This window comes from Acinonyx jubatus, chromosome A3 (genome assembly GCF_027475565.1).
Source record: "Acinonyx jubatus isolate Ajub_Pintada_27869175 chromosome A3, VMU_Ajub_asm_v1.0, whole genome shotgun sequence".
In the NCBI taxonomy this organism is placed as follows: domain Eukaryota; kingdom Metazoa; phylum Chordata; class Mammalia; order Carnivora; family Felidae; genus Acinonyx; species Acinonyx jubatus.
In genome coordinates, this window is record NC_069388.1 from 34,968,561 (window position 1) to 34,989,975 (window position 21,415).

At 39.2% G+C, this 21,415-nt stretch overlaps 1 protein-coding gene across 2 annotated transcripts in view; it reads right to left on the reverse strand.

Moving 5' to 3' along the window:
* PAK5 (p21 (RAC1) activated kinase 5) overlaps window positions 1-21,415 on the reverse strand; it is a 283,919-nt gene that overhangs the window by 208,668 nt on the left and 53,836 nt on the right. Inside the window, exon 2 of one of the 2 annotated variants that reach the window (XM_027069576.2) lies at window positions 18,552-18,652. The exons of the other annotated variant lie outside the window; for it this stretch is intronic. The gene's annotated coding sequence lies outside the window, so the exon portion shown is untranslated. The remainder of the gene's footprint in view (window positions 1-18,551; window positions 18,653-21,415) is intronic. 2 annotated transcript variants of the gene reach the window in all.

The following is a 21,415-nucleotide window of genomic DNA, read 5'->3' on the forward strand; positions in this document are numbered from 1 at the left end:
AAATAGTTAATGACCTCAGAAGCCACCTTCAACCAATGGCAGAAAGTGAGATGAATAAATACACCCATTTTCTTGCCTTTTTGTTTAGGACAATCCCTGTTTCCTGAAATTCTCCAGCAGGATTGAGTACCAGGTTCCCCTAAGGGCAGCTTACTCGATAATACACTCTTCACTGACTTCTTTCACTTCCATCACTCCTACTCACCCAGATATTTCCTGGGATTCCTTCCAAGAAATTATACTTGTATTAGAATCCACTCTCAAGGTCTGCATCTGGTGGAACCCAAATTACAATACGGAAGAAACAAACCTTCTAGACACACTCTACACCTTTTAATCTGCCAAACAGTTCCATTTCAACTCTTCATAAACTTAACTCATTAACACAAAAGTGTGGTGATATTCTTCTCCTCCTCATCAAACTTATTGCTCTGCCTTATCCAAGATGGGATAAAAATATGTGAATATGAAATAAAAACATAAACATTAAATGTCACCAAATCTAATATGGAGTTGTCTTCCTTCTAGATAGGTTATTGGATTCCACCAATCCACTCATTAAGATTTTATGCTCTGCCCTCTTTGATTCTGTTTGCGAAGTTCTGACTTTTTGGAAGAGATACCAAAGTTCAGAGATTCTGAGATTCAACAGAGGGTTTTGTCATACTTCAACATGGATTTGAATCTGTAGATCAGGTGCCTCATCACTTTCTCCCCTCATAAAATGACCCTATTTCAAGAACTGTGTAAACATATGAAACAAACCTTCCACATTCCAGGACTTCTAAGAGAATTCTTATCCCCAGTTCTACTGATTTCCTTCATGCTGCTCTGTTTTTAAACGTTTACTTGAATACCTTTCCCCTTCTCTCCAAATACCTTGGTTACTCAGGTACTGACAAAAGTAAATGTGCACATTTGCTGTTCTTGGTGTATGAACATGATTCTCTGAGGAGGAGGAGTTTGCTTCAGAAATTATGTTGCCCCTGGAAGCTATTTCCTAGTCTTATTTGGATTTCAGGCTCTTTTATTCTCTCCTACAAGAGCAAATGTATGCTTTTAACGGCCTTCTAGAACAATGAAGAACTGTGCTCACATATGGCTTTTGCTCTTGCTGCAGCCTTGGCTGGGAAAAAGGGTGATTGCTACGTCATTTATCTGAAAATCTGCCGTGTGAGGTCCTGCCCAGCCTTATGCTTTGTGGTAACTCATCATATTAACAAAAACACAGAATCCAACTTTTTTTTTTTTGCCACAGCCACCCTAGAATCCAACATTATAACATTTTAAAGCTCCCCAACACAGGGGCCAGTACATTAGCATGGAAAGCAGTTGGCTCAAATACAGCAATGTATTTTCTTACCTACTGAAAACCAGAGATCTGTCTCCCTCCCCACATGCCAAGCCTGTGAACCAAAAGTGATCTCCCCGCTCCCACCCATGTCCTCCAAGGGCTAGCTCAATTCCCACCTTCTTCAATCTCAGAGTGCTGGGAAGGATGTACTTTGGGCAGTGGTATGCTGAGGCCAGCTGGCATGGGACAGTGACAGCCGGTTGTCCCAGATCCACTCCAGTGACATCACGTTGGTTAGCCTGAAATTGGCCACGGTGGGAGTATTAGCATCACAAAAATCAGCCAATGCTACAAACTACCTCCCCAACCCCAGCACAGCAGGTTGCTAACATTTACCAGCTCACTACTGAATTTGGGCAAACTAGAAACAACATAGCAGTTTATCAAAAGAAAATGTGTTCTGTCCATGCAGGAGAAATCTCCACCGCGGTAAGGACAAGAAATGCCTCAGTCCAGTCCAGAAGCTCACTTATCCATGAACTGTCTGCTTTGACTCTTGCCCAGAGGCCATGTCTAAGGAAAAGAAAGAGAAAGGCAGCGAAGCTTTTATCAACATAGGAACAGGTTCCAGGACTGAGTTTAGTTCAAAGCCTGCTTTCTAAAAGGGACTGAACCCTTTGTGATTCCAGACACAACAGTCCCTTGAGGAGTTACACACTAATGTAATCTTTGCTTAGCTCCTTAAGAACTTTTAATGAGAAAGCAAGTATCCATTATAAGAAAAATTCCAATGAGGAAGATAACGCTTAACATTGTGTCCTACAATGTTACAAGGAAATAAAATTTTTAAAAATCTGGTGTATGACAGTTCCTCTAGATGTTGCAAAATCTAGCTTTGCCTCTATTGTTCTTTTCACTGCTAAGCATCTAATAATGCCATGTTTTAAGGAAATGACTTTGTAGCGCATTTCCATTTGTAAGAATCTACTTCTTATCATATCTTATACATAAGTGTTTACTCATTTGCATTTTGGGAAACAACTTTTACTTGCAGGGTAAAAAAATGATCAAGATTATCTTCAGAGAAGTGTAAAGCTGTATGTCTGATTGTCATCTCACACCTAATGGAAATCTAAGGTTGTTAGACTTCATGGAATTATCCAGGAGAGCTTGTGGAAACACACATTCCTGGGGCGCCTGGGTGGCTCAGTCGGTTGAGTAGCTGACTTCTGCTCAGGTCATGATCTCACAGTTTGTGAGTTCAAGCCCCACATTGGGCTTTCCTGCCTCTCTCTCTCTCTGCCCCTCCCCCACTCATGCTTGTGCGCGCACTCTCTCTCTCTCTCTCTCAAAACAAGCATTAAATAATAATAATAATAAATAAATTTAAGAAAAACACATTCCTGAGCTCCACTCCCAAGGATTCTGAGTCAGTAGGTGGGGCCCAGAGCTAGCATCTCAAACAAGCCCCCAGGTGATGACGATGCCACCAGCACATGGACCTCCATTTGAGTACCTGTTCTGCACAAAGCTGCACCTTGAGTGTAGACCATACCCAGTGAACAATGTCCAGAAGGGAGGTACCTCCAGTCCCATGCAGGTGTCTTTTGTGAAGCCCACAAGGAGTGCTGTTACCACGTTTACTCAAACACACCTGGGAATGACTCCCTGGAGGCAGGAAGACAATGTTGCCTGGTGACAGAATGTTGGATCCTGGAGAAGAGGATCTTATAAAACATCAAGAGACTATTTCAAGCTTTGCACCTAAGGTTACATTCAGGTCACAATGTATACCAACCATGTCATCCTCTTTTTTTTTTTTTAATATGAAATTTATCATCAAATTGGTTTCCATACAATACCCAGTGCTCATCCGAACAGGTGCCCTCCTCAATGCCCATCACCCACCCTCCCCTCCCTCCCACCCCCCATCAACCCTCAGTTTGTTCTCAGTTTTTAAGAATCTCTTATGGTTTGGCTCCCTGCCTCTCTAACTTTTTTTTTTCCCCTCCCCCATATTTATAGCAGCACTTTCAACAATAGCCAAGTTATGGAAACAACCACGTCATTCTCTATTCAACATCCACCTATGAGCCATTTAGTCAATAAAACTATTAGGTAAGTGCACAACTTCACATCGGGATAAACTGCTACTCTACTGAGGGGTATGCCCCTACCTCATTTTATTCTGGGCTTGTAGTGAAAGGTATTTAAATATGTGTAATTAAATCAAACAGTGTGGATGCCCTTGCTGTGTGGCTTTATGAAAAGCTGTGGCAGCCACAGCATTCCAGCCCTGTGAGGCCTATTTACCACAAATAATATTTTTTTAAAAAAATGTGTTTCAAAAAGTAGAAACAAAAAAAGAAAGAAAAGAAAAGAAAAGAAAAGTAAAGAAAAAAGTAAAGAATAAGAAAAAAGAGAAGTGGGTGGCTCAGTCTGTTGAGTGTCTGACTTCAGCTCAGGTCATGATCTCGCCACTCACGAGTCTGGGCCCTGCACTGGGCTCTGTGCGGACAGCTCAGAGCCTGGAGCCTGCTTCAGATTCTGTGTCTCCCTCTCTCTCTGTTCTTCCCCCGCTTGTGCGCTTTCTCATGCGCACTCTCTCTCTCTCTCTCAAAATAAACATTAAAAAAAATTTTTTTTAAAGAAAAAAGAGAAGATTAAAAAGCTCATTCCAGACTTTTAGGGCAATGACAAAATAATGAAAACATCTTAAAACTTCATCATTTATTTCTCCATGCTATTCACAAGAAGTGCCAGTATTGAGGGTTTAATGATCACTTTGATCAACAATCATCCTGGGAACAACCCAAAAAATGACTGTTGTTTTCAATTCTGAGCAAAACTATCCCACACAAATCTGCTGTTCTCACTTTTGGATTTGGACTCCTAAAAGACATGATGAGTATCAATGTTGCTTCCAGAAATCCATCAGCCTATTTCTCACAGAATGCTCCCAGAAGTTCCCAGCACAGAATTTCAAGTTTTTGATGGTTTAGAGAAAATGCATATTTATCTGAGTTCAGCTTCTTTTTGAAGTTCATCATCTGTATCAATTCAACCAACATTGATACTCTTTCCACAAAATAACAGGGCCTGTTGCAGAAGCACAGCTTATTCATTTAGCACCAGAGATTATGCTGAATCGCTTTCCTTACAACATAAGCATATCAAGTATCACCAGTGTTATTCAAGAGTTAGACAAAGATTTTTCCCCCCAGTTTTGGGTAATACCAAAACTAAACTGACAGAAGTGATAAAGGGGGAAGTTATGTCTAGTTTTACTCTTCCTGAAGTCATTGTTTCTCATAGAAAATTAATCCTGTCCAGTCATGATGCTGTAGCAATCCAAACACACATAAGATTTTCTCTGGATGGGATCTTTCCCTTGTTCCATGTGTCTTCGGGGTAGAGCGCTGATTGCTAAGAATCCTTCCTCTTAAAGCTCAATTCTCACCAGATAACTAGACAAATACAGATTAAACACAATGGAGTTGATCCCAGTAAGACTTTGCCCAAAATATTACAGAATGGATTGAGTTGTAAAACTGCAGAATAAATGGAATCAACTGCATTTTCTCAATTTTTTTATTCTGAAAAATTTCAAAACTGTAGAAAAGTTGCAAGAATAGAACATTTATGCATATGTAGCCTTCACCTACATTAGCCAAAGGCTAACATTTTGCCACATTTGCTTTTTCTCCCTGTCTCTATCTCCCTAGCTCTATGTATATCTGTATGCTGTGTAGATAATTAAACATACTTACATATACTGATATATACATATACTTTCCAGGGAATTATTTGAAAGCTATTTGCATATATGACACTTTACTCATGAGTATTAAGAACATTTCTCCTAAGGCCAAAGTCATATTCCCACGTAACCACAATATATTGATCGTATTTGGGAAATTTAACATTGATACACTATTACTATCTAATATTTAGTCTATAATCTAAATCTCCACATTGTCCCAATAATGTCCTTTATAGCTTCACTTTTCCAGAATCCAATCCAGAACCACACACTGCATTTGATCACAAAGATTCTTGAGATGCCTTTAATCTATACCAATGTGTTGGCTTTTGTGTCATTGACATTTTAGAAGAGTATAACTGAATTTTTTTCAAAAATCATCCTCAATTTGGCTTGTCCAATATATTTCCTCATGATTACCTTAAGTTTTGGAATAAACACTGCATAGATGACATTACATCCTTTCTCAATGCATCTTATGGGATACATGGTTTCAATACGTCCCATTATTGACAGTATTAAATTTGATCAGTTGGAAAGAGCAATGTCTGCCAAATATCTGCAGTTTAATGGTATTGTTCCCTGTTGTAGGCAATAAATCATCTGTGGATGTACTTTTTTTTTAATGTTTATTTTTTTAAGGAGAGACAGGGTGTGAGCGGGGGAGGGGCAGAGAAAGAGGGAGACACAGAATCTGAAGCAGGCTCCGTGTTCTGAGCTGTCAGCACAGAGCCCAACATAGGGCTCAAACTCATGAGCTGTGAGATCATGACCTGAGCCAAAGTCAGACACTTAACTGACGGAGCCACCCAGATGCCCCTGTGGATGATAGTTTTAAGACTATGTGAATATTTCTCTTGCCCAACAACCTTTAACCCAGTGGTTTTAGCATCCACTAATGACTTGCCTACATTAATTACTATGGTGTTTGCAAAGTATTATGCTTCAAGCATTATACGTACAAGAGATAGAGTCCAACATAAAAGCCCATCACTCATATATCAAAAATATTCGTTACAACTGATGCTATTATTGTTTAATAAAGAGTTTCTCTGCTTTTCTATTTGTTGAGAAAATGCATTACTAGGGGATAATTCTTTGAGTACAGCTGTCAGTTATTTTCTAAAATAATTCAGATAAAAGCAAGAATGGAAATAAACAGAAATGAATTAAAAGAAGACTTAAACAAAACCAAAAACACATGGCCCTGAGTGGATGGTCTCTATGTGGCAGAGACATTTACAGTGCGTCAAATATCCCAAGTGACCTCCCACATTTGCCAACTGCCTTTGCAGTGTGGAGGGACCAGGTAACCAGTTCTAGCCAATGACCTCTGAGTGGAAGTGACAAGTCATTTCTGAGCTGAAGCTCCTACACATCCATGCATAACCTTGACGTCTCTCCTTTGCTCCAATGGCCATGGAGCCTGAGTGTTTAAATGAAGAGTCCTAACACAGGACCCACCAAGGCTGCTGAATCAACGCATTGAGAACAGCAGCCCTGGAGGGTTGCTTCATCTATTGAGGACAGGGTGTGAGTGAAAAATGACTTGTGTATTGAGCTGCTGTAACTTGGGGATATAATCACAGCATAAATCTAGTATATTCTAACAGTCTCTAAAAACCAGTTTTCATCAATAGCAGAATTTTACAAGAACAATCTTTGGAACAGAATGGTGTTCTATTAATTTATCCTTGATAAAGAACAACCTTCTCTACCCTTCCCCTGCCTTTTTTTTTTTTCTGGCAGAGCCAAACTTCAACTTTAAATGGCAAAAATGAGAGTTAGTGGTATGCTGGATCCAGCCTGTACTAGGTTAGGAGAGCTGCTTTGCAAGCCAGTTGATGTAACATAGGTACCTAGAAATTGGCCACAGTGGAAGTATTTACACCAAGGAAACTGGAAAATACTACAGATCAGCCCCACTTCCCAAATCTTCATGCAGAGAGCTGGTTGTTCAATGTTTAATGGCCTATCACTGACTACTTTCTTTCCCAGAGACTGCTGCAAATAGGAGATAGGCATATGACTCAATATTGACCAATAAAGCTTGAGAGGAAATAGGATATAGAACATCAAGAAAGAATTCTCTACTAAAAATGGAACAGTTATACAGTATACCCAAAAGAAATGCAGGCATACGATCACTAAAAGATATGTACTGGAATGTTCACTGCAGCACTACTCACAACAAAACTGCTTACTATTCAAATGCTCATCAACAGAATGGACAATAGAGCACTATCAAGCAATGAAAGCGATTTACAACCATACACAAAAAATGCCTGTGAACCTCACAAACATAATGAGTGAAAAAAGCCAACACAAGACAGTACTTAGTATGTGGTTCTATTTAGGTTAAACTTCAAAAGAGGCAAATTAATCTGTGGTGTTAGAAATTTAAAATTACACAACTAGTTACACTTGGAGAAGGCAGTTACGGAAAAGGGGGTTCTGACAGACTTCTTGGGTGCTAATTATATTCTGTTTCTTGATCTGAGTGCTAGATACCAGATGCGTTTAGTTTGTGAAAATACATCAAGCTGTATACTTAGGATATGTACACTTCTCTGTGTGTATAATACACTTCAATAAAATATTGTTTTGAGAGAGAAAGGTGAGGAAGAGAAGCTACAAGAGAGAAAAGAGATGAGCAGACTTTATTTCTCCTTCTTATATTAAGATACGGCTGTGTGAGACCTGGATGCCTGGAACTATGACCGCCATCTTAACCGACACCCTGTGGGTAGCAGAGCTGGATCTCTGATGACAAGGTTGAATCACTGCACCAATCTTAGAAGTCCCTCTGGCTCTTTTGGAAATAATAAATATCATTTTTGTTTGGCCTCGGGTAGTTGTGTCATCAAAATTACTCAGTCTGATTTTGGATGAAGGCAGCCTTTGGTATTCTATAAGGAAAAAAAATTGAATATCAAGATTGCAAAGCAGAATGATTAACCTATTTAAGTGAATAATTTTCAACACTGCATCAAATAAACAACAAGGCTGTCTTAGTCTATTAGGGATGCTATAAATACCACAGACTGGGTGGTATACAAACAAGTTTATTGCTCACAGATCTGACAGATGGGAAGCCTAACATCAAGTCACCAGCATGGTCATGTTTTGGTGAGGGTCCTGTTCCTGGTTCACCTTCTCGCTGTACCGTCATATGGTGGGAGGGACTAGAGCTCTCTCTGAAGCCCCTTTTAGAAAGGCACTAATCTCATTCATAGGGTGCCACCCTCATGATTTAAGCACCTCACAAAAGCCTGTCTCCTAATACCCTCACTGTTGGGAATGACTTCAACATATGACATTTGGGGGACAGAAACATTCAGATCATAGCAAAGGTTTTCCTAATCATTCTCTTTATTAAATTGGGTCCCCTAAGTTATTGGTCTACTCAAATGTCACCCCCTCAATGGAATTTGTAAATCTCTATTTATTCTGTAATAACAGAACTTCTACACCCAAGGCCCCTTCCCACTGCCCTTTTATTTTCTTCAGCACACCTATGTCTCCAAAATTTTGTCTATATGTTTCTCTTCTGGAACATAAGCTCCACATAAAAATAAACCTAAGAATAGGGGCACCTGTGTGGCTCAGTTGGTTAAGCTTCCAACTCTTAATTTTAGCTCAGGTCATGATCTCCCAGTTTGGGAGTTCAAGCCCTGCATTGGGACTTTGGGCTGACAGCATGGAGCCTGCTTGGGATTATGTCTCCCTCTCTCTCTGCCCCTCCCCTGCTTGCTTTCTCTCTCTCACTCTCTCAAAATAAAATTAAAAAAAAAAAAAACTTAAAAAACCCTAAAAATAGAGAGACCTTTTCTATCATGTTTGACACGCCCTCTCTGGTATCTGAAACTGGGCCTGGCAGAATGTGGACAATCAATAAGTGCTTTAAAAAAAAAAAAAAAAAGACTAAAGAAGAAACACATTTTCCGGGCAATATTTACACTTTCCACCGGGTATCTATTGCCTAGTTTTAGATGTCTCAGTTGGGTAGTCCTTCAGTCCCTCTGCTCCTTCCCCTTATTTCTTCCTGCTACACATGGATACCAAGTAGGTCTTGTGGCACTGGGGGTCTGGCCTGTCTTACTTATACTTGGGATTCAAGGGGACAGCCTGTCACCTAGTTTTGTTCTAATCATTGTCCGTGGATTTCCAGCTTTGCTATCTAATTGCCCCATGTTTGTAAGAGGATTGTAAAAGATAATAAACTATGCCTTCCAGACTGACACCTTCCCTGAATTCCCTCTGACTGCAATGTTTAAACATTTTCAAAATAAGCCAATGACCACAGAGCTATAACTTATTAGGCCTGAACGTCTAACTAATCGGACGCACAGCCCAGCAAATGTGGCATAATTACCATTTGTTAGATGAATGCAAAGATAGGCAGACAGGGCATGACTTGAACCATGGCATCACTACAGGGACACTGAAGCAGACCCATTTCCAAGTGTGTGGACGTAAGATTTCCAATCTTACCTGCAAAGTTTGCCCATGGAATAAAGCATGCCATCAAAATACAAGGCAGAGAGTATACTAATTCCTCTGTATCCCGGCCAGTCTGCATCAATATACAGTGTCCCTGTGACATGCTCTACCCCTCAGCTATCAGACTAAAAATACTTCTTTGCTACAACCACTACAGGGTGAAGACTTTGACATAATTTATCAGATTGGGCTATAGCTCTTCCCCTTTTCCTAACTTTCAATGACGCTCTGAACTCTTCACCTCAAAATTGAATCTGACAATTGCAAACCAAAGAGATTTAAGAGAACAAATGGTCTCCAAGCTTTCCTTCAAGCCCAGTTAGACAGACTTAATGTGCCTTTAGCTCAGCTGCGGGCTAGAGAGAGCACATTGAAGGTACGGAGTAAACTGAACTGCTTCAACAAAGGTGATGGAATTGAATGGTTTCACTTTTCTCTAAATATATGCCTGCTCTTCATCTTCTTTTCATCTGTTTGAAACCACAAACCAGCCATTCCCCCATGTGAGTTGGCCTCTGGTATTAAGATGCATTATTTCTAGAGGGATAAGCTCTTTAAAAACTGAAACTGGTCCAAAGTCATCAGCAGTAGCTGGTGGAATACAGAACTAGGAGACCATGCAATGATGTGACTGCAGAACTGTGTGAATGGTTCTACTGAGGAATTTTGTTCTAAAGAGGAATAGAAAAACGGGGGTGATAGCTGGAAATTCTAGAGAATGTTTTAAAAGGAAAAAAATAAGCATAAATGTGGGTGATGCAGAAAGGTAAAACCGATGGTTCAGGAGAGAGGAAGAGTTGAGAGTGCAAGCAAGAAAGGATGGCACTCTGCTTCCTAAGTGGAAGGTTTGACCCTATGGCCCTGGCAGGAGAACTAAACAGTTCATTCAGAGAAAAGGTAACAAGGCAGAGACCATAGGTGCAGAATCAAAATTGGTAGTGTGATGGCGGTGGCGAGGGGGCATTCTATTCTGATGGTTTCTCTTTTCTTCATGAAAGAAGAATATCAGGTACAAGTAGAAATGAGACAGAAGAGAAGGTATGGAACAGGTACCTAAGACAAGAGACCAAATGGATTCAGGAAATATCATCAGATGCCCAGCAGCTCAAAGGGCTCCTGGGTGGTTTGTGGTCATGAATGGAAAGTGAAACCAGCCAACACAGTGGTAGGGTTTTCTCCAGCTGTGTTTAGCTGGGCAAGTGCAGGCAGCAAGTGAATCAAGAGTTGAATGTAATCAGGGCTAGAATGTGGCCAAGTGCAGAGAAAAGGAGAAAGGGGAAATGTATACCACGTGTAGGCAAGAAAGGAGCTATAATAATGGAGGTGAGACTAGAATCTGAGCTGGAACAGGGGGAAAGGACATGAAGAGGGTGAGGAATGGTGTAAAGGTGGTAGGATCAATGGATGCCAAGTCACCAGAGTCTCCTATTGCTTAAGGCTATCATGGGAACAGACAGCTCAGACTAGAGCAGTCTTGAGGGCAAGAAAAAAGTGTCCAGTAAGGAAGACATTAGAAAAGGAGAGGGGAGAACTACTAGGAGTAAACAGATACCTGGAAAGACCATTTTCCTAAGACTGTAGATATATAATATGAAAAAGATTCCTGAAGCAGGATTTCTTGTGGCAGCCACAGCAGTGACCCACATCCTGGAGCCTTCCTGCCTCTCTTAAGATTCATAAAACCAAAGACTACTATTGTTGGAAAGCTCCTTAGAATTTTTCTAGCCAAACGCGTTTTACATGTAAGTAAGATCCAAACAGGTGGGAGGGAGACAAGAAGCCACAGCCACATAAAAGCCTCATCATAGTAACACAGACATCTTGACTCAGTTTTTATTTTTTATTGTTTTTCATGGTTATTTTTGAGAGAGAGAGACAGAGACAGACAGAGAGCATGCACGCATGAACAGGAGGGGGAAGAGAGAAAGAGGGAGAGAGAAAATCCTAAGCAGGCCCTGTACTGTCAGTACAGAACCCAATGCAGGGCTCAAACTCACGAACCATGAGATCATGACCTGAGTAGAAATCAGGAGTCAGATGTTTAACTGACTGAGCCAGCCAGGCGCCCCTTAACTCAGTTTTTACATTGAAAATTACTGCCTTTATGTCAGCAGACCCATATGAAACTTATTTTATAGGTCAAAAGTGGTCAGATATTGCTACTTTTATAGCATTCAAACTAACATAGTTCAGAGCTCTTTCCACTATGGCAGTGTCAAGCATGAGCAGACAACAATGATTTTTTTAAAATAAATGACTGCATTTCTAACTAACTCTCAAAATTTTGTGAAGAAAATATTAGCAGGAAGCTAGGTGGAGGTAACACTAAAGAATCTCCCCAAAAGTGAAATTAAATGTAACCTTGGTACAGAGAGGACAAAGAATCCAAAAGTCACGTAGAAGAGAAACCATCTGGAGCTGTGACTAAGAGATTACTGGTGACTCTAAGAACTAATTTAAGGTGACCTGGGGAAGGTATAATTGGATTATGATTATAACCCTCACACTTATGTCTGAGCAATTGCACGGTCAGGAGGAGGAGAGTGGTCAGCCACGTGTCTACAGTAAAAGGACAAAAACAGAATCAGATTCAAGACTGAGTGTTTTACAGGAGTGCCCAAGGCTGTCCCCATGAAGGAAAAGCCCTGCTCAGGGATGGATGCCATTGGTCTACAGAGCTTAAGGACACCAGCCAAGAAGCTCACATCACCAGCTCTGAAAGCCCCAATCTCTTTGTGAAGATAACCTGACTTCGCACCAGGATATAACCACAAAGAGAGGCTGTCATTGTCAGAACACACATTTGGAATTCCTGGTGGTCAGGAGTCTCATTGAATATTAATAAAGCAGCACTATTATTTTTCATACATTAGTCTCTGTACTAAATGTGGTTAACATGCATTGGTGTTTGAGAAGTAAGAAAGCAGATGCTGTCAGTGCCCATGCATATCCCCTGGGCCCACACTGGGGGCACCAGCAGAGACTTTCCTCACTTAGCAAGTTACTCCTGCTTCCCTTGGCTGGAGGTTCAAGGAGGTGGTGCTCAGCCTGTGTGTATGGCCAGCTGGAAGTGCCAGGGAGTTGACTCCAAGAGCAATCTTCAAACAAGCAGGTGTTGATAAATATCCCAACTTTCTCACCCCTCAGTGGAGAAAACTCCAGTACACCTTACACAGTCTCCTCAAAGGTCTGCAGGGAAAACTCAAACTAAGATACAGAAGTCAACATGCTGAGAAATTAGATTCATTACCCTTCAAAATTAAAAGGGGCTATGATGAATTCAACAAGGTATGGAAAGCCACTCATGAGGATCTGTCTAGAAAATGAGCTGACTTTACCCAAAGAACTACAACATGCAACAGTAGAAAGAGACATGGCTTGTCCTTTTTTTCTCTTTCAATTCTATATGATAAGCATTTGACAGTGAGTGCATGTTATGCTAGTAAATTATATGTTACTTCACCCCCACCTTTGTTGGCTGTAGGTCACACTTCTCTTAACTGGTCTTATAAGTGAAAAAGAAAACCCCAAACCCTGAAGATTACATGTTGAGTTAATATGGCTATGGACTATGTGAAATGGAACAGAGAACAAAAAGAAAGAAAATAAAAGCATGTGGCAAGCAAAGGCAGAAGGTGGGAAAGAGCCAAGTTAGTAGGCACCAGAAGTGACAATAGAGACATTAATATTCTAACAGCCATCATGATAATAACAGATAGCAGAGTTGGGACCCTGAGGTACCTTTGGTTAAGTGCTTTTAATACTTTATTCTCACAATTTTTATCATTTTATTCTCACATGACCACAACTAGGTGGTTATTGTCAGTGTCCCATTTTGCAGGTGATGAAAACACCTTGGCTTGAGGTGTCCCATTTTGCAGGATATTAAAACACCCTGTGTTTTCACAAGGTGTTTCACTTCCTGCTGGGAAGTGCCAGCAGGCTAGAGACATGCCCTGGAGGAGACCATCACCATCATCTGGTGGGAACCCTTCTGACTAGAAGAGTTTGGGAGAAGAAGGAAACAAACACCAAAATCTCTTATGAAACTAAAGCAAAAGTTGTGACTGGAGAAAATTGGAGTATGCATATAACCTAACTAGGAGAGATTATGTATACCTAAAAGTGAAATGGCAGTCAACCTCAAATGTTAGAAGGGTTCAGCAACTGGACAGCTCCTACCCAGCTGGTGGGAGTATAAAACGGTAAAACCACTTTCAATAATGCCTTGGCTGTTTCTTAACAACTTCAACACTAACCTTATTACCCATTCCTCTGTATTTACCCAAAAGAAAAGATGTGCAAAATAGTTCATTGAGGCTTTATTCATAACAGCCAAAAAACAAAAACAATGCAACTGTTCAAACAGATGAGTGGATCAACAAATTGTGGTATACCCATATGCTGGGATACTTTTTTCAAAGAAAAAAGGAAGGAACTACGGATAATACACAACAATGGACCTCAAAGGTATAGTTATAGGTGTGACAGTACATACTTTCTAGAATAGGCTATTAATGTAGTGATGACAGAAATCAGACCAAGGGTTACCTTGGGGGTTGTGGTACATGACTGGGAAGGGGCATAAAGAATATTTTAAGGTGACAGCAATGTTCTATCCTTATCGGAGTGTGGATTGTACATATATATACATTTGTGAAAACTCATATAACCATAAAATGTACACCTTTGCCTTTCATTAATAAAAATTACACCTAGGATTCTTTCGAGAAAAAAGAAAAGAACAGCATCAGTATACTCACTCATATGTTATCAAGTTTCAGGACAGCTTGGGTGAAGTCTGTTACAGTTTGGGATTCAATCAAAGTTGTTGAACAGCTCCTTTCCATGCACAGAGTCCCATGGCCTCATATGCCCTTCACTAAACAATTTTCCAAATTCACCCTGCTGTCAGTTCACATAGGAATAAATGGTGTAACTATAGATGAATCCTTTCATTTTCCTTTAGGTACAAGTATTATCACATTCATTTCTTTTAGACAGAATATCGACTCTAAACTGCAGGTAGTCTTCCTGCACTGAAAAACTGGCTGTCCATCTGACACATTTGTTAACTGTTCCCCCTATATACATATTAGAATTCTCTTGGGGGGGGGGGAACCTAATAGCTATGGATTATACATTCATGCTAAATCTCCCCCAATGGAATGTAAATCAATTTTTCTTCAAATACTGATCATTTAAGTAATTTATCATGAGAAGAGTTGCATTTAAAATTCTGACATCATATAGTGGAGAAATGGTTATTGTTACGAGTGTTGGGGAAAATGGCAAGACAGTGGAAAATCAGGTAAACTAAAATTTGAATGTTTACTTTGAACTGAATTCTCAAGGAAGTGCTTTGTGTATGCAATCTCAGTTCATCCTCATAGTATTCCTGTGAAAATAGGTGTTAACAGAACACCGGTGACATGACAAAACTTAGGCTCATAGAAATTAATATGCTCAAAGTTCAGGGCCACTAAAAGGAGAAGGCAGAATTTCATCCCTGGTCTGAACAACTCCATACCTCCATTTTTGCTGTCTAGTAGTATATCCATCCATTTACTCATTCAACCAATGTTTGTCAACATGCCCCCTTCGTTTGCTCAGGGAGAAGGCAGATGTCCATGAGGAGAACACTTGGGCAGCCCTATAGACAGGCCTATGTGGTGACGAATGAATGGAGATTTCCTGACAACAGCCATAGAAGAAAGCTGAAAAGCTGACCCCCAAACCCATCAATAGCTTCAGAAGAGACTGCAGCCCTAATCAATAATACTCTGACTATAATCTCATGAAGGAACATGAATGAGAGACCCAGTGAAGTTGCTCCTGAATTCCTGATCCATAGAAACCATAAGAGGAGAAACACTTGTTGTTTGGGGGACAGTTTGTCATACAGCAATTAAATAGACAAAAAAGATACATTCATTATAAGCCCCTAGTATAAGATGTGCCAGGAAGAAAACAAAAGGTTGAAAGAAGTAGAAAGGGGCTAGTGCTACTTTAGGTATGGTGGACATGGGAGGTATCTCTGTGGGTTTAATATTTCACCTGAGACATAAAGGAGGAGTAAAAGAAAGTGTTCATTGGATTTGACAACACGAAGGTAGCTGGTTTCCTTGACAAGATCGGTTACTGTAATTGGGAACGAATTACTTGAGTAAAATCAAGAGTAAATGGATAGAAATAAGTAGAACTGTATGCATATGTCTTCCTAAATCTCAGGGAGAAAGGGCAAAAGAAATGGCAGAAAGCTAGGATGGAAGATGAGGGCCATTGCCAGCGGTGGGTCTTGTTGCTTTTTTGAGATAAGCACTATCAATTTATACATATAGTGTGATGAGAAAAACCTAGTGTAAAAGGAAAAATGACCAAGCTGAGGATGTGCAATCTGGAGCAAAAACTGTGGGGTCAAGAAGCAAGGGTATTTCCTGCATTATAACAAGGCCTGGGAAGGCTGAGCATGAGGACAGGTCTGTGTGAAGCTCTGTGAGTATGAAGATGAAGGAATTTCTGGAGAGTGCTTTTATTAATTGGGCAAAATTCCTTTAAAATTGTGTGTGTGTTTTTAAAATATTTTTTATGTTTATTTACTTTTGAGACAGAGAGGGACAAAGTGCAAGAGGGGTAGGGGCAGAGAGAATAGGAGACAGAATCCGTAGCAGGTTCCAGGCTCTGAGCCATCAGCACAGAGCCTGATGCAGGCCTCAATCTCAAACTGCGTGATAATGACATGAGCCAAAATTGGACACTTAACTGACTGAGCCACCCAGGTGCCCCTAAAAATGCATATTTATTTTTAAGTCTGTAACTTTTAACTAAAATATTAATCCAAAGAACTGTAAGTAGGTTAATATTTAATTGATTGATATGGGGTTTTTTGTCTTAACATCTCTTAAGCCTCAGGAGTATTACAAACTTACCATGATTACAAACAAGTTCTCCAATGTTATTTTTAATACTTTGAATGTTTATTTTTAATACTTTTATTTTTTTTTATTACACTTGGTTCTTTAACTGACTTTTACTATACATAATGAAGCATGGATGATCTTTCTACATGGTCCCATTTATTTGATTTTTCACCCTCTCTAAACTAAATGGAAATGCTACCTAAATTCTCATATAAACAGGAGTCCATTTCTCAACTACCAATTCTTTCCACCAATATATTTGTCTATTCCTGGTTCTAGATCACATTATTTTCCTATTGTGAAATACAAAATAACACAGGAAAGGGCAATCAATTTATATGTACAGTGTAATGAACAGCATAAAGTGAACTTTCAGGTAACCATTCACACACACGTATATAAATCTACATGTATATATATATACACATATACATATATATACACACACACATACACACACATACATATTTTATATAATATACATATCTCTAAGCAATACAATTAAGTTTGTTCATAATTCACTTTTTAAATTATTATAGTAAATTTTGGTATCTGGCTAGGTAAACTTTCGTTACTGTTCTTTTTTTCACATTTTTCATTTGTTTTGTTTTGGGAGCATTTTCTTTCCCAGATACATTCTGGAATTAGATTTTATACTTCACAAAATTACATTAGCATTTTGGTTAGTATTGCATTAAATTAATAGATTGTAATTCTTCCTTCCTTTAGAATTCTACCAATTCTAAAACTTGGCATTGGTGGGGGAAGGGATGCAAAGTCCCTCCCTTACATATTTTCCCACCTTTGTATATTGAAATATATATATGCCCACCTTTATGTATTTTTTAAAATTATATTTACATAAACTTTAATATTTCAGGGGAAATTTATTACAGTCCCTTAAAGTCACTTTAGTATTACAACTAAACATTTAAGTAGCATTGTTAGTAGGTTATTTGCTAAAGACCTTTATTTTCAATTAGCAGCAAAGGGCAAATGTATCAATGCATCTTAACTAAAACTATGCTCTTTACTACTAGCTCAAATAACAAAGAAACTGAATTCTGAATAATACATATATGAATTTGTATTTGACATCTATTTCCAATATGTATATTCTATGATAAAATTCACATTTTAACATACTAAACTAGACTTCCAATTCTTAAGAGTACCATCTCTAAAACAATCTTTCATGGAGCTAGCTACTGTTATCATGAGGCACATTTTCTGCACAGTCTGGAGATGAGGCCAAAGGACCAAAAATGAATTTTCTAGACTCGTGGGGAAAAGGCAGCTCCTAGTGAGTTGCTATTAGTATGGGACAAAATCAGATGAAAGAGTCACATTAATAACCCTTCTAGAACTCTCTTTACCTCTTGTTCACTTTCCCGAAACACTAAATTACATCAGGAAAATTATAGATAAAAAGAGAAAGAAATAGGATATAAAAGGGTGAAATTTACAAAGTTAAGCCAATATTTACCAAAAATAAGAAAAGTCACTTCATGCTTCTTCAGCTTTGATATTCAAAGCAATGTTTATTTATTCTGCTACTAACTCTATTTCCAGTTTGAATAGAAAATAATATTCTCACAACCAAAAGCAAATATTATCCAGGTCCTAGAGGATGCTGAGACATTTATACTATATACATCATCAGTCAAATACAATTCGTCCTATCCATCAATATATCTACATTTTAGTAGAACCATATTTTATTAGTGCTAATCTATATTTTAAATATTAGAAAGATTAATATCTATTTAGGTTAAAATATACATCTAAGCTACACATCTTAGTTATCTTCTTCCCACACCCCTTATATCATCTAGTTCACACATAACCCCTTGGAGACTGTTAGCTTAAACCATACAAGCATTGGATAGTAGCTTCCTCTGAACAAGCCTTTTTATATGCCATAACCATTTTAATGTTAATCAGATAGAGATTTAACTTCCTTGGTGTTCCATCCATATATCATGTGCTTTAAAGGTTATAATCATATAGTAATTATGATTTAATCTTCTCATATATCATCACAACCCTAATGCATTGTTCCTTTACTTACCTGGCTCTTGTGATGCTGATGGTTATTTTTCTTTTATTGACATAGGTCTCAGACTTTCTCTCTTTTTTTCAGGAAATGGACAGTGCCTATTACAGCATGCTCTGCAATTAAGAAAAACTGTCTACTATCCATTTGAGTTTTCAAGTTAACCACTAACACTGACACAAATACTGCTGTATAGCATCATCAGGTGAAAAGACCTTCTCAGGGCACTAAGTCTTAATTGTCCCCATTTCTAAACAGATCCCGTCACTGATTCAACTTGGGATTTGAACAAACAAAGTGGGCAGGCCTTGGAGAAAGGTAAAAGTGATCCTTCATGAATTTACCACGGAGAGAAAGGATAGTCTGTCTAAAATAAGGTGTAAAGAAAGGCAAAGAGAAAGTTTAGAAAGGTTTCTGTGGAGCAGGTCTAAATGTGACCACTCCCCCAGAGAAGGCTATCTGATCATGACAATGAAGTTGAGAGGATGTTGTCTTTGCTTGTTGTGGGGCTTCAAGGAGCAAGTAAGTTACAACATTTATCATACATTTGCTTAAATCAGGATATGCTACACTAAGGCATATCAAGACCAGACCTCTTTCCCAGCACAGGGACTCTAATATCCAGCAGTGCTGGACAATATCGACATTATTCAGATCACTTGCCATCAGGCTAACTCAAATTCAACATGCCCACACCTGGATTCCAGATATTTTCTCCCAAACTCATCTATCCACAGCTGTCCTCACTGAGGTGAGGGCAAGTCCTCTCTTTTAGTTTCTTGTGCCAAGAACCTTGGCATTGTCCTCAACCCTGTCCTTCTCTCACACCAGTGTCTAGTCCCTCAGGAAGAGAGGGTGCCCGGCTCCATTTTAATAAAATATCCAGGTTCCAACTACTTTTCACATCCTCCACTGTCGTCACCACCTGTCCTGAGCCACCATCCTCTCTCCCCCAGATCCATGTCAGAGACTCAAGGCAGGTCTCTTAGTCTCTTCCCTTGTCCCTATATAGTCTGCTATTGGCCACCAGACAGAATACATGTTTTTTTTAACAAAGAAAATTCAAATCAAGTCAAATTTCTGCTCAGAACCCTGCATGGGTCCCTTATGTCACTAGAGCAAAAGTCAATGACCTTCAGAACCTTGTGAGATCTACTTCCCCAACCTTCATTCCATCTCTGACTTCATCTCCTACTACTTCCCCCTTGCTCCAGGCACAGCTGCCTCCTATTTAGTTCCTTAGGTGTGGGGCAGTCAGGTACACTCATGCCCTTGCACTATATTCCTTCTCCCTAGAACATTCTCCTTTCAGATATCCACATATTCCTTCCCTTACCTCCTTGTAGTCTTTCTTAGATCTCCTCTTCTCTATAATGCCCACCCTGACCATCCTACTTAACACTGCAACCTTCCTTCCCCCTCACTATCCCAACCCAACCCACTCAGTGCCTCTTACCTTGTTCTCATTTTATACCCTGATAAACACAATGTACTTTCACTGAATTTCACACAATGTACTTTCAACACAATGTACTTTCACTGAATTTCAGATGCCATCAGTTGTGAATCATACCATTATCTTGGTAGGACACACAAAACCATGGCATGCCCTTCACTGTATTTTGGGGATGTTAAAATATGAAAAAATAGGTACTTTAGGATCAATGACATATGGATGGCAGGCAGTACTTTGAGAGTATCTTCCCTCACCTCTTACACAAAACGCACAGCAGCATGACAGTGGGGAGCTACTGGAGATGTCAACTTCTGACTCCCATTGTCATTCATTCATTAAGGAAGTCTTCCCTGGGAACTTACTTTGCACCAGGCATTATAGATACAGTAAGGAAAACACAGGATCTGCTCTCAAGAGGAACTTGAGTCTAGTGGAAAGTCTGACTATAAATCGGAGATTGAATTACAGTGTGCTAACTGCTATGATGTTAGCACATCTCAGAGGAGATGTCTCAGAGGAGATCCCCAACCATGCTTCCAAAGCTAACTAGAGAGTATGCATAGTTGTTTATATTTCCCCCCCTTTTTTCTTTGCCAAACTGAAAAATGGGACAAATTAGAGTATTGACATAAAAGGCACCAATATATCAACTAAACTATCATTAGACATGTATACATATTTATAGTTATTCCAAGTTCACATAGATGCTTTGTCCACCCCCATCCTGAAGTATGAACTCAGGTACCCTGTCTTTCTTCCATTTCTGCCTCTACACATTGTGTAATATTCTGAAATTCTTTCTCATCAATTCTAAGCAAGGTGCCAGAAACTCAGAACCTCTCCATATCAATATCTTGGATTCTATTATTAACTCTCAAGAAGATAGTTATTTTTACCCTCAGGAAAGGAGTCTATTTTGTTTTCTCCTATCAGGATATGCTACAGAACATTGTGTTAAAATAGAGACTAATGATATTTATTTCACAGGTTAAAAGTATATATATGACTCTCTAAATCAAATATAAGTTTATGAACTCTAGGACTCAATTTTTAATTGCAATACAATGTGAATACTCTAAGAAAGAGAGTTAGAAATATTCTGTTGGTTGGGTCTCATTTAACATGATGCTTTTGAAGATTCTGAAGGCCAAAAGTGCTCTCATTTCCTTAATAGATTTAATCATGCTAAGAATCTCCCATCTGTAAAATTCTTCTAACTATCCCAATTGCCCATCAACGCATGAATCAAATTATTCATAATGTAGGACTTTGGCAAGAAATGGGGTCCATCAATCAACTACAATTCTACAGTGAAATCATAATTTAGGTTCCATTAAAAGGTAAAAAATAAAATTGAATAGCAGATGCTACTCTCCTCTCAATAATCTACAATGACACAACCAACCACATGAATCTTAGAAAA